Source organism: Phasianus colchicus, chromosome Z (genome assembly GCF_987193195.1).
Source record: "Phasianus colchicus chromosome Z, bPhaCol1.hap1.1, whole genome shotgun sequence".
Lineage (NCBI taxonomy): Eukaryota > Metazoa > Chordata > Aves > Galliformes > Phasianidae > Phasianus > Phasianus colchicus.
Window position 1 is genome coordinate 74,159,061 of NC_143476.1, and position 7,593 is coordinate 74,166,653.

The window sequence follows — 7,593 nt, forward strand, 5'->3', positions numbered from 1 at the left end:
CCACTCAGATATGTGGATGAAAAAATGGACATAAAGATTCCCACAGAACAGCAAGAACATTTGTTGAGCCGTTTTTAACTGCTGAATTGCTGCAATTATCTAAAATGGCACAGAAGAGCTCTTCCCCTCCTCCAGTGAGCTTAGAAGGGAAGCAGTGCTCATGGCGTGTAAATAAGCACTTGTTTAAATACTTGCAGTGCAACACGCTCACCATGGGCTGCCAGCAGCTCTGTGTCAGGTAATTTAATGGAAAACACAGCAGACACTGATAGGTGAGAAATGAACGCTCCACCACACCACCATGAAGAGGAATGGAAGCACCACAGATGGTATGCTGAGAACACAGGGAGCAGCTGGGCAGGGCAGCAGGCGGCTGCAGCCCCAGAGAAGCATGTGGCTGGAGTGCTGCCACTTGGGGAGCACAAAAAGAACCAGCCTGTCACTCAGGAGAGCTTCAGCACCACGACTTGGCATCCCTGCCAATTGTGCTAAAATGCCACGGAAACAGCTCAGCCTCCTGTGTTGCTAAGGAGGACATTCCTTTCATATTAAGCTGATGTAACCTGCTGCCTCATCTCCGGTGTTGCCGAGAGCAGCAGGGCACTCTGGGCTATAAACTGCAAATGAAAGCATTTGGACGTTTGCATGTAATGTACTCGAGGGAATAGCTCTTGTATCAGCACAGTGCTCAGCAAATTTATTAATTGTGGTGGCACACCTCATCTGTTAGATTCTAAAAGCAATACACACTGAGATTTCTACCAGAACAAATTCTTAAAATAATAATAATAATAATAATAATAATAATAATAATAATAATAAAAATAAAATTTTTGGCAAAATACAAATTCTTTAAAATGTTTTCGAAGTTTTGGAAAATCATCCCATTTTTAGGCCAATTACGTACCATGCTTTTCCTGCTTAATAAAGTGTTCCAGTCAATTCAGCACCAGTACACATAATTTGTCCATGCCAGGGCCTCCAATTTTTCTATATTTTTATTTCTCAGTATTTCTCTAGAGGGGTCAAACTGGTTTGCAATATGAGAGACAGTATTACATTAAATATAGTGATAAAAAACAGTATAAACTATTCTTCAACTAAATAGCAGTAGATATCTTCAGTCCACTCAGAATATTTCTTCTGAGATGAAGCAATGCAAGATAGAAGAGTTTGGGTAGTTTTGATTTTATTTGGTAATTTATTTATTATACAGAAAACAAAATATTTCAGGTATAATGGTATTTTCCTAGAGAAATCTTCAATTTTACAAGAAAGGCATCTTGTACCTTCTGCAGAGGTCTGAGATAAAAATTCCCTATCAACTCTATTTTCAGCCTGAGCCTTGCCCATCCATGCCTGTATAGAAAATGTTCTGTATCAGCAGCAATAGTGGCATGGGGAGAAGCATATGATGAGCACTTCCAGAGTGCTCCCATAATGTGGGAGGAAATATATCTCCAACAAGTTCCTCTAAACCTGGCAGCCCATCCAGCTCAGCTGACTCTATCCCATGGCATCTCTCACTTCATCCCTGGGAATAATACCAAGATTCACATTCAGTGCATCATCAAAAGCTACTCAAGATTTTCAAGCAGCTCCAGAAATATCAGAGTTATTAACTATGAAAAATTATGTCTGGCTTCAGATCACACAAGCACTTAATGACTTATAAAGTTATTTTGTCAGTTCTTTTGCAGGCTGGGTTGTGGATATGAGCCCTTTAGATAGATTAATTCATATGCAACAGAGCATTCCGCAGATTGAGTAATTCAGTAAAGCATTGTCAACAACACAAGAGGCACATGAACACCAGAACTTGTAGTTCGCTGTACTACGCAGCAGTCCAAGTGGAAATGGTCTTGGCACTTCAAATGCATCTCGTCAGAAAATCATTCACTACGTATCTGAGGTAGGTTGGTCTTTTTACCCTGCAAAACTTTTCACTTTTTTTGTATTTATCCTTTCTCGCCTGAATGCAACCATAAGCTTTCAGATTCACTCCCATGCCCACAAACATACAGCACAGCTGTCTCCAGTCTGTAGATTGGTGATCTAGCAGTAAATTTATGTGGCAGATTTTGCCCTCTCTTTGTCATTTTTGACCATTTGTAGTTAGTGTAATTAAGAGAATATTGAAGCACAAGGAGGTAACCTAACTGCAAGACATATTTCTGTGAATAGAAATTTTATTTTGGAAAGTAAATGTTTATACAAATAATTTTTTTTAAAAAATAGAAGTGTCAGTGAGAGTTTTAACAAACAAAAGGTGGCTCACACCTGGGAATAGTATTCCAGACAAACGGTATATTTTGTAAAATGTTACTGGCTGGTTTTAATTAGTAAATCTATTTGAAAGGTAGAGATAATGAAAGGCAGAAAAAATTACCTAACTTCCTTGTTCGTGAGTCAATGGGAAAGACCGAAATAGAACCAGGGAGTCTTCAGCAGCACCCAACCCATAGTTGGCATCTCAAACACCAGAATAAAGCGGTGTCGGAATGATTGGCATTATGAGCCAACATTCATGGGCAGTTCCCACACTGTGACATCCCTGACCGAACAGGAAATATCTTCGTTATCTAAGATCCTGCAGCATGGCAATGACTGGCAAGCGCTGACTCGTTACCAGCACACACTGTGCACCACTGTTGGATCTCCAAAACAAAATTTTAAAAAGAAAAGTTGTTTTATTTCTAACTTAAGTCTAAAGATATTGAGCGTTGTTAATAAAATATTGTTGCAGTAAGATTATTTTTACACTTTTAAATCAGTTTAGCCAGCCAATTCCAACTATTTTGCATACAAAGTTCTGAATAGTAACTGAGATTCAGATATTGTTAAACACAGCAGCTCTTTATATCATGAAAAAACACAGATAAAGAATTCAAACGCTTCAGGATGGCTAAATTGACAAATATTTTCTCACGATAAAGTCACAGACTGTGACTCATGTTTCTGAGACTGTATAAATATGAAATTTTCTCTTTTTTTCCCCCCAAAATGTCAAAGACCAGTTTTTGATCTGCTGTAAAACTAGTGTAACAGTATCAGATTTAGCCATCCCAGGTGGTGTACCAGAGGTTAGTCCCGCATACATCTATTCATTATGTAGAGAATAGGAACTTTCAGTATTGTCTCCAGAGTTGCAAAGTTCTACATATTTGTGAAAGTGTGATCCAAAAATGTATTTCAAACTGTGTTTCTGGGTCATATAAGTCCTTAATATTCCAGAAGGAGGAGAACTTGCAAGGCTTAGATTCCTGTTTAAATGTATTTGTTTTGTCATTCTAATTTGTGCAAACATTCATGCATTCTCTGAAATCTAACAGACTGATTCACTGAAAGTGGTTACGTAAACACGGCATACCTCAGCTCTGCCAACACAGTTCTTACGTATATTTCATCTATCTGCTATATTACTAAAAGATTTTTTTTCAGAAAAAAACAAAATCTTTCCATTGATTGGACTACTGTCTTTTATTTCATATATGAGATTACACTGACTAGAAAGCACCGACCTTTATTACTAAGGCAGAAAATTTGAATTTCAGATTCTTGATTAGAGCAGTAACAGATAGGGAAAAAAAAATCCTTCTGCTCAAAACTTAAGCAAATTTCCTCTGAAATTAATAAAATAATCCCCTATGAAGCCTTTTAGATGTATGTAGCATTGTATAGTTGCATTTAAATAAAGACTTTGAAGATCACAATTCATCTTTGAGGAGGTTGCTGGCCACTTGGTAACCAGATGAATGAAGGGGTTCTGAAAAGGAGTTTATAGTATAGTTGAGATTCTGCTTTGTGATTCTGCACAGGCAGGTACAAGCACAACAACAGAAAATAAATGAGTTAATTTAAATGATATTCAAATTATGCCTTTGCTGCTTTATATATTTCTGTAAGACTCCAAAGGAGGTAGAACAAGCATTTCTGCTTTCTACATCCAGGTGTGAGTTGTATTTGGTTGAAGCATATGGGCTGAGATTAGGGTGGGAAGACACACTGAGTGGGTACCAATGCTTAGGAATCACTGCCTTTTATTGGCCATCTGTCATGGCCAAACCAGCACTGCTGCCCACCGTTTAGAAAGACCTTTCAGACTTTGCCTCATAAAAAAAGTTCAAAAGGATGCATCTACTGAAGCAATCATGTGCCTACCTACCTACACTATTTAATCCAAAATGAATTTACTCATGTGAAGGGAAGAGACATGGATACAAATACCCCTGATACATGCAGGGATATAGAAGATCTGTTAAACTAATGAATGGTCTAGAATAGGACTATCTCCTGTGGAAACTGTTTCTTTTGTCATAGAATTTATAAATATTAATTGGACTAGGAGTTCAAATTCCATGTGTGGTTATGTGTCTTTTTTTTTTTTTTTTCATTTTCTTAGTGAGTCTCCTAGCCATTGGGCTCTATAGTGCTTCCCACTCCCCAAAGAATCTTTAATTATACTGCATAAAACAGATGAGCTTCGTTACTTTTCTTTTTCTTATTATTAAGTAAATTAATTAGGGAGAAGAAAAGGAAAGGGATTCATATTTTCTCAAAGGGAAAATGTGAAATGAATGGAATATAAAACATAAAATATTCTAATTATAAACATGACCCTTTTTTTTTTTCAGTTTTAAATTGAAGAGTTTATGCTGATTTAAGTGTAGGACATTTGACTTCAGAGTTTAAGACTGTGAACGGAACATGAAGAGACATGACAAGAATTTGGATTAACCTAAAGGTAAGTCAAGGGCTCTCACGTGAGTTATAATGTGAAAGTGCAAGCTTGCCAGAATTTTAGTATTTCCTGTTTTCTTTGAGTTTCTCCCCTTACATTGGCATAAACTGGCAGCACAACAAAATGCAGGCATAAGAGAACAACACTGCACAAAACAAGGACAGAATAGGTCATTTATTATCACAATATAATAATATTTATTGTAACAATATGTGATTATTTACTCATTACACCTTGAGGCAAAAAATAACCATTCTCTCAAAAAGGACCCTGTGATCTTCTCCTATGTTGCCCTTCTCATTTTTAACTATACTGCCAACATGCTTGCCATGATAGGCTTATGGCTAGTAAATGACAGCAGCAAAATAACACTAAATAATGTTCCCAGAAATCTTTTACAAAATCATTAAATGTGTTACATACACACTGTGCCTTTGTAAGACACAATGGGGATGCCCACAGTGGGCTATGTGTTTTTATCTCTGGGATCAGTGTGTAAAGGTACTTTCTGAAGGAGTAGCCATTTCATCTGTTTTACAGAATGTCACAACTGACTATTCTCATTGATATCATTGTCTTGGTAATAATAATTAATAATTTACATTAATAAATTATTGTTATGATAAGGAATGTTCTTGTTTTACATCAGATTCTTCATTTAAACCTCTAGTGCCCTACATATGCACATGTTCACACAACTGTCTGCTACAAAATTTTCTACAAGGCCCTCATCAGCTAGAAAGCTTTAAAATCCCTGGGTTACATTCAGTGATTCTACAAAGCAGGCTCAACTTGAGTAGCATCAATCTTTTTTTTTTTTTTAGTCTGATAAGATTTTCATCAATAGGCAAAAAAAGTCATAATATTACTCAAATCTCCTCTCTCTACAGATCTGTCATATATATCCTCACTATTAATACTCAAATTAATACTCAATACAAAGAAGACTGTAAGAGAGCAACACAAGAACTAATGAGGCAATAGACCAATTTTCCTAAAGCATGAGCTAAAAATTATGCATCTACTGTTAAAACAGACACTTTATTTCTGATCCTGGACTAATCCGAAGCATTTCTGCACATGCACAACCTGAAACTCTACATAAAAACAAGTTTATTCAACTTAAGTAATGCGGTCAGTCTCATAATTAGTTGTATTTGAGTTGTAAAGGTTTGGTTTCTGCTTTTGCTTTAAATTTCCCTGAGTTCAGACAGCGTGATTTGATGCAGAATCAGTTATCCCTTCAGTGAAGTGAAATGAACTTCTCTGTGATAGTGTTTATGGTACACTATACATCATAGAAAGCTGGTACGAAAACTCTCATCACTGGAACAGTTGCTTTACAGATGGACAGACAACACAGATACTGAAAGGGAAGAGTAGTTTCAGCATTAGTATTCATGTTGACTCTTTTAAAATAATACGTAGAAAACATCCATGAACAAGCAGTATGGAGGGAAATAAAATTATTATATTATATAACAAAATTTGAGGGAAAAAGTCATCCAGATTTTTTGCAAAAGCCTTTAGAATCAGGACTGCATTAGTAACATATTGCTGAACATGCCAGAAAAGAAACATTTGATTTTATTATATTCCAAAGAGATAACAGTTGATACAGTGATAGGGAAAAAAAAAAAAAAGAAAAAGAAAGAAAAAAACCACACAAAATATCTTGTAATTTGGAAATAATTCTTTCTGCAATGTTTTAGAGCTTTTTTCACATTTAGCTTACCATTGCATCTGTCCAATACTATGGGGATTGATGCTGCTCTTGTCTCCAACCTGCATACAGGCGAAGGGAAACAGTTTAAGCTCTATGACTTTCCAATGAGTCAGCAGGAGCGTCAGGAACCTGAGCACAGATACAATGCAAAAGATCTGCAGTGATTATGATCTCTCATAGAAGTCAAGAAGGATATTTAAGACCAAGTTGGGAAGACATCTCTCTGTGAGGGACAGAGGATGGACTAGCTGGACTGCAGACTTCTTGCACTGTTATTTTCCGATGAAATACAAACTACTGAGTAAAAAATGAGTAGAGTACTTCAGCAAGAGTGAGCTCTGCAACCCACAAATAAGCTGTGGCTAACTAGATTGGCTTTTTCTCATATGATCTCAGTAAAAAGATGCAAGTGCAACTTAAGTCCTGATAGCCAAATGTTCTCCATATTAATTTATTCTGTTTGAATTTTCTCAAGTGCTGGAATCATTAAGATATGGAATAAAAATAAATACTGCAAATAAAAAATAAAAATTGCAAAATGACGGTCTTCCTCTGGCTTGATTTCATCATCTAGTACTGATGAAGTCACTGGAAATTAATGAGGAAGTTATTATTTTTATATAATAAAATATGTATAACATATATGTTTATAATTATAAAGTTTATGAATATTTGAATTGTATATAAATATGTACAGAGAAATGGAATTCACAGAAGAGCTGAGGCTTATGAATCAAATCCCTTTCTAACACTCAAGACCTCTTACACAAGAGTTTCACACATTTGTGCAAAAAGTTGAAGTCATGAGGTGCACAATAAACCAACCATGAAAAATAGCCTTTCTAACATTGCACTGAGTGATAAATCCCTAAAAGGTAATAATTTCACTATTTAAAATTGTTAATACTACACTTCATCACTGCATCCAGATTTTTGTCTCTCATCAGTAAATTACCTCATGCTGAACTGATGAGTGTCTCTGGAGCATTTGCATTCTCTGAGAAAATTAAGGTTTTTTTTCTTCCATCTTAGCCTCTGTGCAAACACTCATCCAGTTCCTGCAAAGAAATAAAATAAAATAAATAAGAACAGAACAAGAAAATAATTTTAAGACCTGAAAGGGATG

At 36.0% G+C, this 7,593-nt stretch overlaps 1 long non-coding RNA gene across 3 annotated transcripts; it reads left to right on the forward strand.

Annotated features, from left to right (window-relative positions):
- The first annotated feature begins 1,658 nt into the window (after window positions 1–1,658).
- On the forward strand, window positions 1,659–6,927 carry LOC149913083 (uncharacterized). Of its 3 annotated transcripts, none has more exons than XR_016462034.1 (3): window positions 1,659–1,912; window positions 4,635–4,744; window positions 6,537–6,927. It is a non-coding gene; the product is annotated as an uncharacterized LOC149913083 (long non-coding RNA). The 3 variants fall into 3 exon arrangements; XR_016462033.1 differs by lacking the exon at window positions 1,659–1,912 and adding an exon at window positions 2,573–3,083; XR_016462035.1 differs by lacking the exons at window positions 1,659–1,912; window positions 6,537–6,927 and adding exons at window positions 2,573–3,083; window positions 5,632–6,135.
- Window positions 6,928–7,593: the final 666 nt, after the last annotated feature.